Below are 20,211 nucleotides of genomic sequence, written 5' to 3' on the forward strand. Positions count from 1 at the left end.
CCCAATGTCAATGCATCTCCTCATTCTTCGAGGATAGCATGAGCTTAATTTCATTAAGAAATATTACCCCATCCATCCTACATATTGTCTCTACAGACCGCTTTTTGTTCCCAAAACTCCCAAAAAATTGTTGCTGTTATCATTGTATTATTGTTAAACTGAATTATCTGTATTGTTTCTGTTTTATGTGAATCACCTTGAGCCTTCGGGGAGGGCGGTATATTAAACAAACAAACAAAACAAATGAATGTGTCCCACCATACTCTTTTTGTGCCATAATTCCTGATGCAGAATGGCATAGGGCAAAGCTTGAAAACTTGGATTGTGATCCTAAGTTACGCAACTTCAAAGTATTATTTTGTCATCCCAAACAAGGTACAGCCATCCAGTTGTCAAAAACGTGGCTTAGACCCTGATGAGATGGAGACAGGAGAACTGATAGCAAGAAACCTTCCAAACCTCGGCAATGCACTGTGATCATTGTGCCATTCCAAGTAGTCATGTGGATACTAAAGAACTGGCCATAGTCAGGCCATACATAGCTAAATATGGAGGTTTGTGTCTAATGGAGTGTGGAACCAGAATTTAAGGATTAGAACAGCCCAAGTGCTTACTGGAATAGGCAAGATCTGTAGTGTGCATGACTGAACAGAATATGAAGAATATCCTACAGGGAGTAATGAAGGGGGTATTTAGCACAGTTAGATTAGAAATTTCCTGATATTTTTCAGTCTCCTATGTCCTGACTGGCTCATTTGGAAACATCCTCCCTGCTTGCCTCCAGAATCGGCTGAATGGTTGAAGAACAACAGATAGTCAGGACTCTCTTTCTTTTCTCTTGTTCTACACAAAGTTGTTTCTCTTCTCAATAAAACTATTTTATTATTTTAAGCAGTTTGGTGATGCACCCCGTTTGCATATTATTTGGTAAAGTCAACTCTGAAAGGTTGTTGTTGTACCCATCCGCTCCCTTCTGCCCATCCAGTGGGCCTGTATGGGAATAGTTTTATTTAATCACCATCATTGTGACTGAGTCCTTGTTTATGGGGTTTTAATGGGAAATGTTAATGGTTTTAATGAACTGATCTGTATTGAAACATTGTGAACTGCTGCAAGCCCGTTTTTGAGACCGGTGGTCATACAAATCGAATAAATTAAGATGAAGATGAAGAATAAGAAGAATGCATACACTTTTCAGGATTTTATCTTAACTTTTGGGGATTGCTGTGAGCAGTGGGGAAATGTTTTAACAAAACTCAAAAATACAAATCAGAAACTCTTATCTCATGAGGCAAATTAACAACTGGACAAATGTTAATGACATGAAAGAAAAGTCTATTAAAGACATCCCCAACACAACCAATTTTCTGTTTCTTCTTGAAGTATCGTTACTGCTTTGGTCAATGGGATAACTTTTTCATCCCTTTGATGAAGAGGATTTAGCCACATATTTAAAAAATAGATTGTGCCTTGGGAAATACAGAAATATCATAGTTTAATTGGTTTTCTTTCCCTCCCTATACAGCACTTTCTGTTGAAGTGTCTTTTGTGGCATTTGCGTCCCCCATTTTCATTTAGCAGAACAGCTCTGTTGCCTGATTAATCTGGAATCCATTTTATCCTCTGTCCCTGCCAGCTTGTTACTGAACGCTGCACTTGAGAATATTTGCAGCTGCTGCTTTGATTCTAAGCAAGCGAAAAAAATAATCTTTCTTTCTCTCTCTCAATTTTTTTCCCCCTACGGAAATGCTTTAATTTTTGCTGGTCTCCTAAATCTTGAAATTTTTTTAAAGGAAATTTGGAAGGCAAAGTGAAGGAAACTTCACAGCTAATAACAGAATTTCTACATTCGGAATGTTCATATGATGGAAGTTATCATTTCACCCTAAGGATGCATCCACACAGAGCTACATAAATCATTTGTAACCAGAGTTTCTTATTTGGATAAGGCTATCCAGAGCCAGTTTGGTGTAGTGGTTAGGAGTGCGGACTTCTAATCTGGCGAGATGGGTTCGATTCTGCACTCCCCCACATGCAGCCAGCAGGGTGACCCTGGGCTCACCATGGTGCTGATAAAGCTGTTCTACTGAGCAGTGATATCAGGGCTCTCTCAACCTCTCCCACCCCACAGGGTGTCTGTTGTGGGGAGAGGAAAGGGAAGGCGAACATAAGCTGCTTTGAGACTCCTTTGTGTAGAGAAAAGGGGCATATATCTTCTATATGGAGAGCCAGTTTGGTGTAGTGGTTAGGAGTGCGGACTTGTAATCTGGCATGCCGGGTTCGATTCTGCGCTCCCCCACATGCAACCAGCTGGGTGACCTTGGGCTCGCCACGGCACTGATAAAACTGTTCTGACCGGGCAGTGATATCAGTGCTCTCTCAGCCTCACCCACCCCACAGGGTGTCTGTTGTGGGGGGAGGAATGGGAAGGCGACTGTAAGCCGCTTTGAGCCTCCTTCGGGTAGGGAAAAGCGGCATATAAGAACCAACTCTTCTTCTTCTTCTTCTTCTATTTAGTCACAGATGATTTTATAGCACAACACAATATGTGGATGTTGCCTTGGTTTCAGTTTAGAATAGTGGGTCTAAAACCTTTTTGGACTGCCACCCCCTTAGCTCCCCAGCCACACCCTTAGTGCCCCCACACACCTACAAACATACACCTCTTTTTGGTTTTAGGTTTACTACAAATTCAAAACACTCCAAATTGCCTACACTCCTTTTTTGGTTGTTGAGCAGCGGCCTTATTTTAGTCTGGAAACTTTGGATCCTCATTGGGGAGAAAGACAGACGGAGAGGGGCAAGACACAGAAAGACAGACAAGCAATGGAAAATCCCATGGCCAGGAACAAGCAGTAGAAGGTTTTGCCAGCCTCCCAAAGAGGGAGATGTTTTAGGAAAGGTTTGCCAACCCTGGGTCAAATTCTTGAAGATCTGCGGTGGAGTCTGGGAAGGACATAATCTGAGGAGGGGAAGGAGCTCTGCTAGAATATGACTCTATCCCACCAAAATTGGTCATTTCATCATTTTGAGGCTGTTTTTTCCCCTTCAGGAAGCTAAGCAGGGTTGGCCCTGGTCAGTACTGGTACGGGAGACAATCAAAGAAGTCCAGAGTTGCTACTAGCCAGAGGTATAGACTAGTACAGACGCACTGGGAAACCAATATGGCAATAAAAAAATATCCAAATTGGACTTATATAGAGTCGTCTCTCTTCAGTTTCAGTAATGCTTTGTGTGAAATAAGAATAAAAGAATTACTGAAACTGAAGAGAGACGACTCTATATAAGTCCAATTTGGATATTTTTTTATTGCCATATTGGTTTCCCAGTGCATCTGTACTATTCTATATTTGTCTCTTCACTGGGACCCACCCCTCCCAGTTCATTATTTTTGCTACCCAGAGGTAGGCAATGTTGAGACACCTTTGAACGTCTCGTTAGGAAAATACAACTGCAGCAGGAAGTCAGACTACTGCTCCCCTGCTGTCCCAAAATTCCTCCCCACCCCCCTTCCACCATCCTCAGATGGGGCTTACAGCCCACTTTGGGAGTCTGTTGCTTAAACTTTAGAGCATTCTGCTCACAGGATACTATTCTAAGTGATTTGTTGTTTATTTGTTTGTTTATAGTCTACCGATTTCTTACTGAGATGCAAGACAGATTACACTGTGAAAATCAATGGAATCGCCAGTATGATGCAGTGCATCCCACACTGCTGATAAAAGTGACTAAGGAGATTTGTTTAGAAAGATCCAGTCGTGCTGTTGCTTTTATTTATTTAAGAACTGCACATGCACCTTTCTACGATGATCTTCATGTTACATTGTGTATTATGTAAGCTAGCACACCGGAGGGAAAGGTTTTATATTAGCCTTGTTCTAAAGTTTTCTGTGTTAGGTTTTTTCATTGCAGGAACACACTATTGATGCGGTAAACAGTGTACTCCTGAACAGAAACAGGAAATAGCGCTGGAAGGACCCTCAAGAAAAATCAAGTGAAATTCAGGGTGTTTCCGCACAAGGACCAATGTTGTCAATTGGTCCCACAAAGCGGAAACGCTATTTTTAAAAATGCAATCTCGGCGTTACGCATACCTGCTCTTTTAGTGGAATCCAGTACCGTTTCATTCGTTCCCCACAGGTTTCCGGTCTTGCAAAAATCGCTAGACAGGAAACGATTTTTCCTGTGCTTTGTCCCGCCCCTGGCTGTCAGTCAAACGAACAGCCAATGGGCGGTTGTTATCATGCTCCGGGAAAGCCCCTTTCCCTTTAAGAAAAGTTTAAAAAAAACACGTTGCAAGGAATCTGCGTTAATTCGTTGCAACAGAGAGACCCATCTAGCTGGCAGCTGGCGTGTGAGCTGGCGATTCATCATTGCCATGCTCCCCCGAGTGAAAAGAAAAATCCCCTCCCCTGCACGGGCGCGATTTTCGGCCAAAAATAAAGGGAACTTGCAAATGGGGCTGTGTTGTGCTTGGGGACTTAGGGGAGCTTTAAAGCACTTCTGTGGAGGGACTGTAGCCAAAGAAGCCTCACTGGGTGAATGAAGGCTCGCTGGTTCGTTGCTTTCTGCTCGCTCCGAGAAAAAAAAAATGGCGATCGCTTTGCTGGAAGTTCGGAGGAGAGAGCCAGGGGGAGGGACTTTGCTGGAACCACAACAATGGGAATGCACAGGTCTTTTTCGCTAGTGTTGCAGATTGTTTGCAAGAGTGTAGCACTTTTCGGAGGATGAATCCACTTTTCCCGATTTCCCTTTAAGCGCTACAACGAATCGCTTTTTGCAGGACTGTTTCAGGAGTGTGGCAGATTGTGTGCGATGTCTTGCGGAACTGCAAATTAGTAGCGTTTACAATTTGCAAGCCTTCTGCTACATTGAAGTTGTGTGGAATGGCCCCCAGTGTTGGTTTATCCATGTAGTACGTGCTACTGGCCCCACATTTCAGAGGCCCCACATGGTGCCTTCCCACCCATGTCTGGCTGCTTCTGCTGCAACTATAATCTGTTAGGGCCCCTCAAATCCTTAAACTGGCTCTGGTACTACGGGACCCACAAATTCTTAAACCACTCCTGATGAAAACCCCTGCATAAGTCAAGAAATTCACAACTATCTTACTTTTCAGTCCCCAAAAATCCTTTAGGATCCTTGGCCAGTCTAGCCTTCCTGACTCCAAAGTAACCATTGACATTTCCTGGGCATGTAAAAAAGGGCCACTAAATCTGAGCCCTGACTTATCTCTTCCTGCTCTCCCTCTCATAATTTGCGTAAGATCACAAAATGAGCATTCATGTCAGACAGCCATCAAGCCTCTACTTCAAATCCTCCAAAGATGGAGAGCCCAGTGTCTCCTAAGGAAGCCTTTTGCACTGAGGAACCACACGGTCAGGATGTTTTCCTACTGTTTAGGCAAAAATTCTTTTGAATAAATTTCAGTCCATGGTTCTGGTCCCACCTTCTGGGACAACGGAAAACAACTCTGCTTGCAAGGAGGGGTGATATAGAAATCAAAGAGATAAATATGAAAAAGCCCTTATGGTATGTCGTAAATAAATTTACGACAGTACACAGTGATGTAGATGTAGCCCTAAACCACCCTGAGCCCACGGGGAGGGTGGTATATAAACAAACAAACAAACAAATAAACAAATAAATGGCATTTATTTCCACCGTGAAAGCTGTCTCATGTGTCTTTTTATCCATGTCGTTCCCATTATCTCTGGCATTGATCTTTTGGGAGCAAAACATAGCTCCTCCACTCTCTTGCACCAGTGGAAAAACTTGTAGGATTCAACCGAATCTTTGTAAAAATAATCTGCAGTCTTGAAATCACTAGAGTGCAAACAGATCAATCCTCATATTTCATCATCTTAAGACAACAGCACCCCATAGAAAGAACACTCGCAATTTTGCAAATTGTTCTTGGAGACTATTATTAATAAGTAAACTTCTAAAGAATTTATATAAGATCAATATTTAATATTTTGGGTAATATTCCAGTATGTATAATTTATCAAATGTATTATTTATTTTTCTAACTATTAAAAATTTATTTGGCATTTACTTCCCAAAGTCAATTTACAGAAGCTATAAAATATTAAATTAACATTTGTTTCCTCAACATCATTTACAATGATTTCTTACTTTCCATATGTGCATTTACCCAGCTATTTTTCCAACTTAATGTAATACATGTTGAGTTTCCACCAAGATAGTCTTCTGCACAAACCCTGTATAAACCTTTCTGAATGGAAACTGAAGGGGCTTTGGTGTTCATTCCTTTTTTCTGCCACACAGTTCATTTGAATACACTTGACAAATCACCTTTCTCTCACCCATGCCAAAGATGTTGGGAGGATAAAACGGGATACCTGTAAATACTGCCCTCTGAACTGCTCAGGGTGACATAGATAAATCAACATTAAAAAAAAATATGTATCTCCAGTTCAAGGAGCATATGGGGCTTATATCCCACCAGGAGAAGGGACACAATTTACCCCCACATTTTCCTCTCCCACGAGCCCTTTCAGTCCCTGGAAAAAGTATTCTTGGATCTGCATGGACAAAAAGTCACCCCATTTTTCATAAAAAAGGAAATAATTTCCAAAGACAACTCTTGCTGAGATTTTTATTCCTTAGATCTTTGCTCCGGATTTGTCATCCCCATACATTTTCAGAAAGAAATAATATCTTCTTCAAATAATATCTTCATAATAAGATATGTGTGTGAGTGATCACTAAAATGCAAGAGGTGTCATGCCCAGAGGTTTGGAAAAATGAAAACACTTGCTCTGCATCATCAGAAATAATAATTCCTAAAAAAAATACTTGGAATTAATAATGATGTCAATAATGAAGCATATTAGTCACGTTATGAGCTCTGAGAAGAAAAGTAACTCCGGGGAATCCAGCTGTGGACTAGCATAATACAATTGCACCGTCTTGCCCTCATCTGTCCCAATTCTGCCTTCATTTCTGCCTAGGCATCCTGTGCCAAATTATACTGGGCTACGATTTAACTCCTTGGTGATCAGGCCTGTTGAGAGATGGTGGCTAGGGAAACATGGTTCTGGATGTGGTGTCATTCTGAGAGCCCAAATAATCAGGCACGTCAAATGCTATAAGCAGGACAAGTACTTTTTTTTTTTGCTATATTCTCTTCTCCCCAGGGAGTTGCAGTGCAAGCGGGAAGGGCACAATTCCTCCTCATCCATCTTTGCCAATGGAGATGCACTTAGGGGAGAGGAGGCTATCTTGCTTCCTTTTCCTGACTGTACACCCTTCCTAACATGCATGGCTGTTTGTCCTCTCCTGTTTAGAGGGGGATCCACATTCACCAGCACCTTCTGCTGACAGGTTTCTAAATCCCAGCCATGGCAGCACTATGTCATAGCCCAGGTGCCTTAAATATGCCACAGGACTCCTACTCCCTCCCTTTTACTCTGATCTGCCAGCTCACCAACAGTGATTTAGTCTCAGCTATGCTGGCACTGCCAGCAAGTCGACCACTTGAAGACAAACAGGACTCTCTGTTATCTTCTCCTTACAGAGTGTTTGGAGCTCCATAAGTGGTGGTTTTTCGAGTTCTGGAACTAGAGATGTGCCTTGGGGGTGTTTTTTTCATTGTTATTTTCTTTGTTCACAAAATGTTCCATTTCTTTCGTCATTTGTGTTTTCTTTCCCAATAGTTTTAATGAGAAACATACTTTTGCTTGTAACTTCTACTGATGAAACATTAGGGGATTGTCAGCATCTCTCAGTACAGCTTGGGCATGGTGACAAGGACTAGCTTTGCAGTCATTCATTTTATTTAGAACGGTAGGCAGCGAACTGCAGAACATTTCAGGCATTAAAAACAGTGTTTTATACACACACACACACACGTATATACACATATAATTTTAAACAAGTGGAACATATAAAAACACAAACCAAGAGTTAATGATGGAATACCAAGGGCCATTCCAGCAGGAACAACTGCTGAGTTTAGTTTAGTTTTAGTTTATTTGATTTTTAGTCCGCCACTCCCACAAGGCTCGTGGTGGGTTACAACAGATAAAAACCCTGAGTAAAATTCCCTGTGGTGTAATGAAGGCAGCAGAGAGTCCCCATCTGGGTAGAAGTGAGAGGGAGACGGGCTCACGGGCTGACGCTTTAGATGGAGATTGCGCTGCTTTGCCCATGTTAGTTATGCACATGTCTTTAGCATGTGGCTTGCTGCTTGCTCTCCTCCCGCTAGCGCTAGATGGTTGGGTCAATCCACTTTTTGGGATTCCCCAACTATCACTTTAAAATGGAGGATGTAGATGCCGGTTTGCTGATGGGACCCTGGGTGCAGACGACGTCATTTAAAAGGTTAAAAAGAAGTGTCTGCATAAGGTTAGGATTTCACAATAAAACTTAAGTGCAGAATGGCCCAGTGGATTCCCCAAAACATGTAGCGTGAGCAGAGGAGAGCAACCAACAAGCCACACACCAAGGAAATATGTGGAGCTGAAGTAGCACTATCTCCGTCTCCGATGCCCTCCCTCACACTCACCTCACTCTCTCTTTTCCTGGGGAGATTTTTTTTAAAGCAAGCTGCCTGGAGCAACGAATACACGTTAAACCGTGCAGGCAAAGCAACTCCCCCACAGTTAAAGCAAAAAGCATGCTTCTCTAAAGTTCCCCCCCCCTAAAAAAAATCAAGAACGAGATTACTTTTTAAAAGCCTCAAGGATCATGATTCCAAAAGGTGTGGCATTAAAAAAAAGTACTATGTATCTATGATTAGATTCATAGGCATCTCATCGGAGAAGTTTTACTTTAAAAAAAAAGATTAGTTGGCATTACAGGCACTTTAAAACATGGAGAAAGGTGATTGGTTGCCTGGCTTGATTGACAGGCGGAGGAGAATCTCAGGTAAAGCGCGTTGTTCTCTTCTGCCATTTCAATCAGGCATGCAGAATGTCAAGAAGCATAAGAAGGCAGCAGAGGAAAGCAAGACAGCCAGGAGGTGAGGAATGGCCGGAGGTGCATTATTTTTTGGCGTTACACCATGGCGCTGGCGTAACGCTATTTTTTTTTAAGTGTGGACTTGCCCCAAACCATATAAAAAAAATTCAAACATTGGAGGGAAACAGTCAAGTCTCCCTATGGAGGGAGTTCAAATAGGGTTGCCAGCTCCAGGTTGGGAAAAACCTGGAGACTTTGAAGGTAGAGCCTGGAGAGGACAGGGTTGGGGGAGGAGAACTGTGGTATAGTGCCATACAGTGGCCATTTTTTTTTCCAGTGGAACAGATCTCTGATGCCAGGAGATGAACTGTAATTCCAAGGGTTCCCAGGTCCCAACAGGACCTGGGTTCTCCTTAAGTTCTCAGGTTTCAGCACCACACCTGAGGGTTGTCACCTGTCTAGCTTCAGAAGCAGAGCCTCCGAACATGGCCAAAAATGGTCAAGTACAATCATTCTGTGCTTAGAACCAGGATGGGATTGCCCCTGTTCCTGGTGCTTTCACTGTTTGGGGTGCTAAATATTTTACCAGTTGCAAATCATCTATTGAGGACAAACTTGCAACTTAAAAAAAAAAAGATGAAGAAGCATTTTGTACTAGCACATAATTAATTCCATCCACAATCCATTTTCAGGTCTTGCGTCCAGATAGCATCTACAGTAATTCCATCCTCTGCCAAAACATAACTGGCAGGCTCACTGTTTCTAGTGCTTAAAACTTTGGCTCTGTAACTTCATATCTCTTTTATTCCCCTGAGATACAGAAGTACTGGGTGGTTGGCAAATGAAAAGAATGACTCTCCAGCTACACAGGAGTTCAATCTTTTCCTTTCGTTTCAGTAAACTGAGGTTGACTTCTTAATGGGGAGATCTGTCAAAGGAGATTTCTGAGAAAATGAGAGGCTCAGATAGTGGCGTCTTTGGGAAAAGGGTGAAGTGACAGCGCATTTCTGCTACACCACTCAGAGATCAAAGAGACTGACAGAAACTTTTTGACAAGCAGTCACTCAGGTTTTAGAATATTCCTGCCACTATTGCACTGAGTTGTGTTCTGATGAATGTTTTGTCTGTAAAGATCATTAACCTGAAGATATGCATACATGTTCACATATAGAGAATTGACAAACCAGTGATCATGCAAAACACATTGACCAATCAGTGATCAGGGATAATACATACACACATATATAAAGATATTCCAGCCATTCCTCAACAGCACATTTCTATCTAGTTCAGGGGTAGTCAAACTGCGGCCCTCCATATGTCCATGGACTACAATTCCCATGAGCCCCTGCCAGCGAATGCTGGCAGGGGCTCATGGGAATTGCAGTCCATGGACATATGGAGGGCCGCAGTTTGACTACCCATGATCTAGTTCAGGGGTCTTCAACCCCCGGTCCGCGGCCCGGTACCGGGCCGCCAGCAGCCGCGCCTGCCTTCCCCCCCCTGCAGCGAGAGGAGGGGAAGAGGCAGGCGCGGCCGCTGGCACACCAGCGACGCAAACGCGTACGCGTGGAGCCACCGCACATGCGTGTTTGTGCCCCCTGCTGACGAAAACGCGCACGTACGGCTGTTCTGCGCATGCGTGTTAGCGCCACCTAGTGGTTTACGTGCAGCTGCTGTGGCCAGGCCGCCGGCTCTCTCCCACCCTCGGAGGCAGTCCCCGACTACAAGAAGGTTGGGGACCACTAATCTAGTTAGTGCCACTAGCTCTGTGGAAGTTACAAACAATTCAATGGACTTACTAGGTAACCATGCCAAAGAAACAATTCTCTCTGCTTATGTAATTCTGTCTAATGGAGAGGGTTCAAATCAATAAATGACAGCACTTTTATGGCTTGACAAGATGGGAAATTGCTTCAAAAGAAAAGAAGCCATTTCAGACATTGAATAGTTTTAAATATGACAATATTTATCATCAACCCCAGAATTGCAAAACTAGATCCAGAACAAAATCACAAGGGCTATGAGCATCGCAACATTAGTGGATAACAAATCTTCAGTGTCCTTTAAAAAGGGCACTCAGAACAGAGCCAGTCCTAACAAACACTGAAAGAAGAAAGTCCAAACTTGAACTTACAGAAGTGCACAGCTGCTGCTTCTTACCTGCTAATCCAGGAGTTGACTTGCTTCTGCTGCTCAGGAGTTCACTCCCTGGTTTGGGCCTGCAAAAGAATTAGCAGTTCCCTCAGTCAAACTCTGGGCCTTCCCTCTCCTGCTGCAGGGCCAGACTGACTGAGGGGGAAAGAACTTTACCCTCAAACATCACACAACTGGAACGGGGAAATTATAAGGCACAACCTCCCCCTGGCTGTTAGGCCCACCAAGTACCTGCAACAGTTTCCCTCATTCAAGTTCTGGCCCTTCTCTCTCCTGCTGCAGGGCCAGACTCACTGAGGGGTGGGTCATTTGCTACTAATACGTGAGACACCTTACTTACTGCTCATGCTCAGTAAGTAACCTTTGGCTCCCTAGGCCTAAATCCTAAAGTGATGGACATTATTAAAACAAAGATAACATGGGTTGACCGGAGGCCATGCATTTTAGAATATGCAAGATCAGTAGTGTGAATAATTCAGCACCATATGAAGAAAATCCTACAGAGGTCATTGTAAGAGAGGTGCATTTAGCATAGTTAGATTAGGAACTTCCTGGTATTTTCCAAATACTCTCTTCCTATGCCCTTATTGGCTCAGTTGGAGGCTTCCTGCTCATTTGAACACCCTTCCTTCCAGCTTGCCTTTGGGTGAAGAACGACAATTAGAACAGTTAGACAATTAGGACACTTTCTCTCCTCCTTCCTTACAAAGTTGTTTCACTTAATAAAACTATTCTATTCTTTAAGCAGCTAATGCTTTGTTCCTTTTTGCATCTTTAATCTCCGCCAACAATGTGTGCGATGGTGTTGGAATTGCAATCAGCAAGTAATGTGAAATCAGCCTCGAAGGGCTGTTGTTAAGCTGTTTAAGCAGCTGAGCTGTACATGTGTGCTCACTAGGCCCCAGTTGGACAGCTGCAGGAAGGAAACTCCATAAATGAGGCGCCACCACAAGGTTGTTTCTTGTGGCTCAGCTCCCATGAGGGTGAGCATGGCTGACACAAAGAGGAATAGTAAAGTGGTTAAGTACAGGAACTAAAATTTACAGCAGTGAAACATTTGAATTGCTCTCATAGACAAAGAAATGGGCAAGGCTTTGTCACAGATCAAGACAGTGTCAAGTGAGAACCACATGGGGTAGGGCAGTGGTCCCCAACCTTTTTATTACCAGGGACCGGTCAATGCATGACAATTTTACTGAGGCCCGGGGGGGGGGGGTAGTCTTTTGCCAAGGAACATCACAGCCGCCTGGGCCCCTGCTCCACTTGCTTTCCTGCCAGTGCCCCTGACTTCCCGCCGTCCGCTGGGGGGCGCTGCCAGCAGCAGCTATGCAGTGCCATGCTGAGGGGGAGCCCCAGCCATGGCAGCCGCTGGGGAGCACCAAAGGTGAGCCGGTGGCAGAGTGGCAGGGCAGCCCCCAAGGCAGCAGCTGGGGAGGAGGACGAGGAGGAGCCATGGCCTGGTACCGACTGATCTACGGACTGGTACCGGTCCCCAGACCGGGGGTTGGAGACCACTGGGGTAGGGTATCTGCCTGGGATCTGGGAGAGACCCAGGTGCAAATCCCCATGCTTCTGTGGAAGCTATTTGAGTGACCTTGCACTAGTCATATTCTCCCAATTTAACCTACTTCACATGAGAAAACAAAGGGGGAAATGTTGCAAATAAAACAAAGAAATAGAACAAAAGTAATAATTCTAATATCTAGCTATTGTGACTATAGTTTGACAACCTGTGGAATCAAAATCAGAAAAGGAAATATCAGATTTGAAGATAATGTCTAGAACTCAAACATCGGTATGTATCTGGTAATTGTTCTTAAAAAAAATGTGAATAAGGATTTGTAATTCACTTTTCTACGTTAAGGCAATAAAAATTCCCTCAGCAAATATGAGGTGGGAATTTACTTCCACTCAACAAGGTTTTGTGTATGTGTGAGTGTATTTTAAACTATCATAAAATAATCCATTTCCTGGCTAGTGTTCCTGAAAACCCATTTTCCTCAGAAGGCTTTTAAAAACAATCAGTCTGCACCAAACAAAATATTGCTTGTAGAATTAATACAAAGGTTTGTAATACCCAGACGTTTATTTGTAAGAGAGAATGCTATGAAACCAGCCTGTTAAATTTTATTGGATTTTCTTTGGGAGAATTAACGCCTGAGCATTCTGTTTATATGCTTCAGAAACCTTTTGATAACGCACGGTTTAATTTCCCAAACATAAATTTTATTATTATTATTATATGCAAGCACAGCACAGCAGATTAATTCAGATTTTTCTCATACGTAGGCTGTTACTGAATGGAGCTCCTCTGTAATTCCTTTCATATATATGAATATATATGATCTTGGATCTCACAAAAATTACAATTCTATTCAAACGTAAATCTTGGATTACAGTCTGTCAAAATGGTGTGGAATTATTATTTTTAGGCAATATCTTAGACTCTCTATTTCAGTATTGGCATATTTTATAGGCACCTTTCAAACAGAAGGTGACCTAATGTTATCTGTTCTCTGAAAGAGCTAGGATTAACAATATAGTATCAGAGATGGGCCTTAGCAGGAGGGCGACTGGGGATAGCCTTGGTAACAGGTCCCCTCCTTTAGTACCAGTGCGTCCAACTTAGAATCTTTATTTATGACTAGTAAAATAGCCCATTGTATAAAGGAGACAATGGGCGCTAGCAGACGGGGGCAGGTGAGGGGCGGAAGGCTACCTGTTACAGGAGGCTGCCAGCGGCTCCTGACGGGTGCTCCTTAGTGGCTCGGCAGCGCTTGGCGGGGTTGTTTTTCTCTTTCGGTGGCTCCTCGGAGGGGTGTGTCTTTCTGTGCCGAAGAGGGCAGGGAGGGCCCGGCAGCCGCGGTGTGCGCGCGCGCGCACGCGCGTGTCGGGGGTTGTTGTTTTTTTTCTTTCTGTCGGTGGCTCCTGGGACCTGTGTCTTTCTGTGCCGGCCGGCAGCCGCGCTGTGCGCACGCGCGCTTGTCGGGGTTTTTTTTTTTTTTTCCTGTCGTTAGCTCCTGGGAGCTGAGCCTTTCTGTGCCGATGACGGCAGGGAGGGCCCGGCAGCCGCGCTGTGCGCACGCGCGGTTGTCTGGGTTTTTTTTTTTTTTTTTGTCGGTGGCTCCTGGGAGCTGTGTCTCTCTGTGCTGATGAGGGCAGGGAGGGCCCGGCAGGCGCGCTGTGCGCATGCGCGCTTGTCGGGGTTTTTTTTTTTTTTTTCAGTGGCTCCTCGGAGGTATGTTGCGCGCTTGTCGGGGGTTGTTTTTTTTTTTTTTTTGTCGGTGGCTGTGTCTCTCTGTGCTGATGAGGACAGGGAAGGGCCGTTTTTTTTTCGGTGGATGTTTTCGGTGGATGTTTTTCGGTAGATGTTCTCGGTGGATGTTTTCTGCCCCCCCCCCCTTTCGGTAGCTCCTCAGAGGTCTGTGTTCTTCTTCGGCCATGAGGTCATGGAGCCCCTGGCAGCCGCGCGGAGCGCGGCTGCCAGGGGTTCCCAGGCTGGCGGCTTGACGCGGTGAGAGGCGCTTCGCGCCTCTCGCCGCGTCAAGCCGCCGGCCAGGGAGGCCCGGCAGCCGCGCGGAGCGCGGCTGCCGGGGCTCCCTTGAGGGCAGCAAAGGAGCAACTGCAAGCCGCGCTGCGCGCAGCTCGCAGTTGCTCGGGGCTGGGAATCGGAGGGACCAATCGGCAGGCGCTTTGCGCCTGCCGATTGGTCCCTCCGATTGTCTGTCCAGAGGAAGGGTCCAATCCGGACCCTTCCTCATCCCGGACACATCCCGCCTCACAACACCTTACGGTTTTATTTAGTCCGTGGCGCCCGCGGCGCCACGGGCGGTGTTAAGATGGTATAAATAACAAGAATTTATACTAGTCAAGGCTATGGTCTTCCCAGTTGCAATGTATGGCTGTGAAAGTTGGACCATAAGGAAGGCTGAGCATTAAAGAATTGAGGCTTTTGAACTCTGGTGCTGGAGAAGACTCTTGCGAGTCCCTTGGACTGCAAGGCGAACAAACCAGTCAGTCCTAGAGGAGATCAGTCCTGACTGCTCCTTAGAAAGCCAGATCCTGAAGATGAAGGTCAAATACTTTGGCCACCTCATGAGAAGAGCCTAATGCTGGGAGCGATTGAGGGCAAAAGAAGAGGGGGACGACAGAGAATGAGGTGGCTGGATGGAGTCACTGAAGCAGTCGGTGCAAACTTAAATGGACTCCGGGGAATGGTAGAGGACAGGAAGGTCCGGAGGATCATTGTCCATGGGGTCGCGATGGGTCGGACACAACTTCACACCTAACAACAAAAAAATAACAAGTCTTTCTAAAATAGACTCCTTTTGAGTCACCAGTATCACAACAGTAACTAGAAAGGTCATAAGAACAGAAGAAGAGCCCAAGTGGATCAGACCAGTGGTCCATCTAATCCAGCGTACTGTCTCATACAGTAGCTGGATAGCCAACACAGGACATAAAGACCAAGGCTTTCCCCTCCTGATATTACCTCCTGGCACTGATATTCAGAGATTTACTGCCTCTGAAGGTGGAGGTTCCCTTTAGTCACTATGGTTAATAGTCACTGATAGACCATAAAATAATCCTGGCTTTCTAAAATATATATTAGTGCCTCTTTGACTGAGGAACATTTACATGGGTGTGTGTGTTTTAAATAATAGGGAGAAATGGTTGGGTGATCCCAATCTCTTGCTCTATCTAGCAAACAATTCAAAGAAGAGGAATTAACAGAACAATCCTAAATGAAGAGCAAATCAGAATGGGGACCCAACTGATCACTATGCTGGCATAACTTGAAGATATCACTTGAAGGTCAGCTTATGTTGGCACTGGGCACTAATGGCACCGCTGAGTTCTGCTGATGCAGGAGCATTGAAAGGTTTCAATTCAACCTTTCCCCATATTTTACTTCACAAAAGGCTTGGGGAGTTTCTGCAATGAGGAGACATTACTTAACTAACTTACTCAGGAGGAAAGCCTAGATCAAGGCTTTCTGGGAGGGGTCAGCCCTAAAGTATGGACTTTGCTCTCCCTGTGATATAGTTCCCACTGGCACTTGCCTAGTGGTGCAGTGGGCAGTGGCACAAACCCAACCACCAGCATTGTTGCAGGCATGCCAGGGTATGTGGTAACAGTCAGGCAGCTTCCAAGGTGTTTTCAGTATGAGAACATCCCCCTGAGCGGAGGCAAAGCTGGGCCAGCAAAACTGGCTTTGTAGCCCCATGAAACGATGGTAACTTCAAATTCACACACACGAACTCCACGCACACAGAGCTGTGGTCATGCCTATGGAGCAACTCAGGATACCGGCTAAGTGCACAACCAGTCAGCACACTGCCCCCCTCTGGCTGTGCCCCTCCTCGGGACCCAATCATGGCCCCCCCACCCTACAAATTGTTCCAAGAGATTGCCCCAGATATCCACAGTAGGGTGTGCGGCACAGAATACTGTCTGACAGCTCCCTGTTGTGTGGACTTAGAACAAGTGCATACACAACTCAGTGGTGAGCACAACATGGACAGGGAGCCCAGCACCACTAGGCAAGTACCAGTGGGAACTATATCACAGGGAGAGCAAAGTCCATACTTTAGGGCTGACCCCTCCCAGAAAGCCTGATCTAGGCTTTTTTCCTGAGTAAGTTAGTTAAGTAATGTCTCCTCATTGCAGAAACTCCCCAAGCCTTTTGTGAAGTAAAATATGGGGAAAGGTTGAATTGAAACCACGAAACTGCTTCCTTGTAAAATGAAAGACATCACAGTATGAAAATGTTGCATTTGCTACACAAGCCAAAACTGTGTTAGACTGGAAATAAAGAGAATAATGTAATAAGAGCTTTAAAAAATCTAAGCGAAATATTCCCACGGGCAAGTGGAAACTCCATTTACAAACTAATAGTGAAATCCTATGCCAAGCTATTCAAGTCTAAACCAATAGAAATCATTGGGTAAATCTGCACATTTGAAAGCGTGCAAAGTTGTTTCAGAAAGAAAAGACGTTATAGCAGAAGGAGGAAAAATCTAGGGAAGCAGATAAATTGGTATACTGGAATACATGTTGCTAATCTTTAAAATGTTACTGGACATCTGTTTCAATTCCCTTATCGCGGTCTCAGTGGCGTAACTAGCCTATTTGGTGTCCAGGAAGGTGGATGGGGCTTGGTGATGCAGGGGTGGGCAGGGATGCCAACCTCCAGGTGAGTCTGCCAACCTGAAGATGGCAACTCCCCATCTCATGCTGGTGGCCAGGGTGGGAAAACAGCAACACTACCAGCCAGCCAGCCGCCACCACCCATATCCAACGTCATGTGTAGGGTCCAAGGTGTGCAGTGTGTCCAGCCCAAGCTCACCTGGCAGCACCTCCCATTCACTGGAGGGGCGGACAAAAGGCAGAGGCAGTGGCAGTGGCCAGGCAAGTGGGAGAGCTTCTCTGCTGGTCGTTGCTGCTGTTGCTGTGGTTGGCCAGGCTGGCAGGGAGGAGGTTGAGCATGATGGGACCAGCCCAGCCTGGCCTGGGACACCACAGGAGGAGAAGTCAATGAGGCTCTTTCTGCAGCTGCACTTGGGAGCAGCCGGAGAGCTCTGAGTGAGCAGGTGAGGGGAAGGCTCACTGGAAGGCTGCATGGTGCTTCCCCATCAAGGGGCACCCGGGGCATGCAACCTGATCACCACACCCTAGATAAGCCACTACTCCTTCACACTGTTGCAAAGTCTAGGTTGGGAAAATCCTGGAAATGTGAGGATAGAGCTGGGGAGGGAGGGAACTTGGCCGGGTATAAGTCCATCCTCCAAAGCAACTATTTTCTCCCAGGGATCTGATCATTGTAGTCTAGAGATCTGTTGTAATTCTGGGGGGTCTCTAGCTCTCACCTAGAGTTTAGGAACCCCAATCTTCAGTATTATTTCCCTCTGCACACACAGGCATAAAAGGATGGCTGGAAAGAAACTGGTTGAAGGCAATGATGCATCTTGCCACGAGATAATAGCAGATTGTTTAAAATTTATTTATTATTTATTTGGATTTCTATACTGCCCATTCTTTGCAGCTCTGGGCGGTTTACATTGAACATTGTATAACTTTTACATGGAACACTATACAGCCTGTAACATCGTGCAACTTTCAATAAAACATTATAATAGTTCAATACTTTGCGTAATTTTCAATAATCGTCCTAATAATCTATGAGAACATTTATAATAAAATAACAACTTTGGGAGATCAATTTTTTTTTTCAGTCATGGGAAGGCGATTGAGGGGGGGGACCAGCAGGTGTTCCAAGTCGGTCAGCCTCAAGCGAATGCCTGGTAGAGCTCCCTTTTGCAGGCCCTGTAGAACTGTGGAAGTTCAGGCAAGGCTCTGATCTCCTCAGGGAGCTCATTCCACCAGGTGGGGCCCAGGACTGAGAAGGCCCTGGCCATTGTTGAGGTCCAATGCGCTTCTCTGGGGCCAGGGATCTTCAGCTAGTTGGAGGTGGCAGAGCGTAAGACTCTTTTGGGGGTATAAGGCAGGGAGGCGATCTTTCAAATACACTGGGCCCAAACTGCGTATGGCCTTAAAGGTGATTACCAGAACCAGATAAATGTACATGTGTAGCTAGGCCCTCAGCATAAAGCAACTTTTAAAGTTCTTCTGTATAAGCCACACTTCAATAAAGACTCTACAGATGTCTGATGGATCAGGGCCATAAAATATGAGTCATTAAAGTCCTGGTGTCTTTTAATAATTGGATTACACAACACTCAGTCTCTTTTGTTATAGGTGTGATCCAAGATAATAAATATGCAATTTGTCACTTCTACAATAAGAATAGGCTTATAGCTCGGGGATTTTTAAATGCTTGTTACTTCCTACTTTTTCATTTCGAATCTTCTCAGGAGGTTACGTAGAAGAGCTGCAAAATCTTTTGTCATGAAAACAAGTTGTGGGGATTCAAAAGCACAAGCAAAAGAAGAGGCACGGTGCTGGGGAAGTTAAATCAGAATGCTTAATGGGAATATATCAATGGCAGTATTACATCCCTAACTTCATGCTAGATTCCAAATTATTTCTTCATATTACTCTGTAATTTATTATACAACTATCAAGAAAGCCCATTGTAACCAATAATACAATGGGTGCTAGGACCCAGGGGACACTGGCAGGTGCAGATCTCTCTCTCTCTCTCTCTCTCTCTCTCTCTCTCTTGCAGCAGGAGCTATAGCAGGTAATCAGGGGTCATTTGCTGTTTGGCAGGGCTCTCTGTGTCTCTGTGTGTCTCTCTCAGGCATCTGAGAGCAAAGTGGCTAGCGTCCAGGGAAGGAGGGCGGGAGCTGGAGCGGGAGGGCCAGTCAGGATGCAGCAAAGCTAGTTGCACCCTGATTGGCCCTATTCCATCTTGGACAGCCAGGACACTCTCTACCCCCAAGGCTGTTTCACAAATATTAAGAGGAACAATGGATAAGGATGAAAATCACGGGGTTGAATCCAAAGGTCTTTTTCGGCTAGTATAAGTCATTTCTGAAAGGGAAAGACCCAGGTGTTGGGTTGCCAGTTCTCCCTGGCAACCACCAGCAAGTGGAGGGGGAAAGGAGTAAGCATTGCTAGATCTAGGTCAGGAAACTCCTGAAGATTTGGGGATGGAGCCTGGGGAAGTCAGGGACGTCTGCAGGGTACAATGCCACAGATTCCACCTTCCAATGCATCCATTTTCTCCAGAAGATATAGATCTGGGGAATCTCCAGGTCCCACCTGGAGGCTGGCATCCCTGTGGGGGGATGGTAAGACAATTCTCTGCTCCTGCTGAAATGAAGTTCCTTGAAATGCTACATCTGGGACACCCTCAGGAATAGCAGCCGGGGAGGAGAATGAGGAGCCACGGCCCGGTACCGACTGATCCACGGACCGATCCCGGTCCCCGGACCGGGGGTTGGGGACCACTGACTAAGGACATATACTGTAGGAAGATTTATTTTTAATCATTTATTTTGAACTGACTTACCATCTACTTTAACTATATCCTACAGACTGGAACAGCAGCACAGGATGAAGTGGGGAGCAGAACTTAACTAGACTATATGAGATACCTAAAGTTCAAACAGCCAGAGACCTAAAGTTCAAATAGCCAGTTGCACTAAGTAGGTACACAGT

The sequence above is a fragment of the Paroedura picta genome, chromosome 1, assembly GCF_049243985.1.
Source record: "Paroedura picta isolate Pp20150507F chromosome 1, Ppicta_v3.0, whole genome shotgun sequence".
NCBI lineage: Eukaryota > Metazoa > Chordata > Lepidosauria > Squamata > Gekkonidae > Paroedura > Paroedura picta.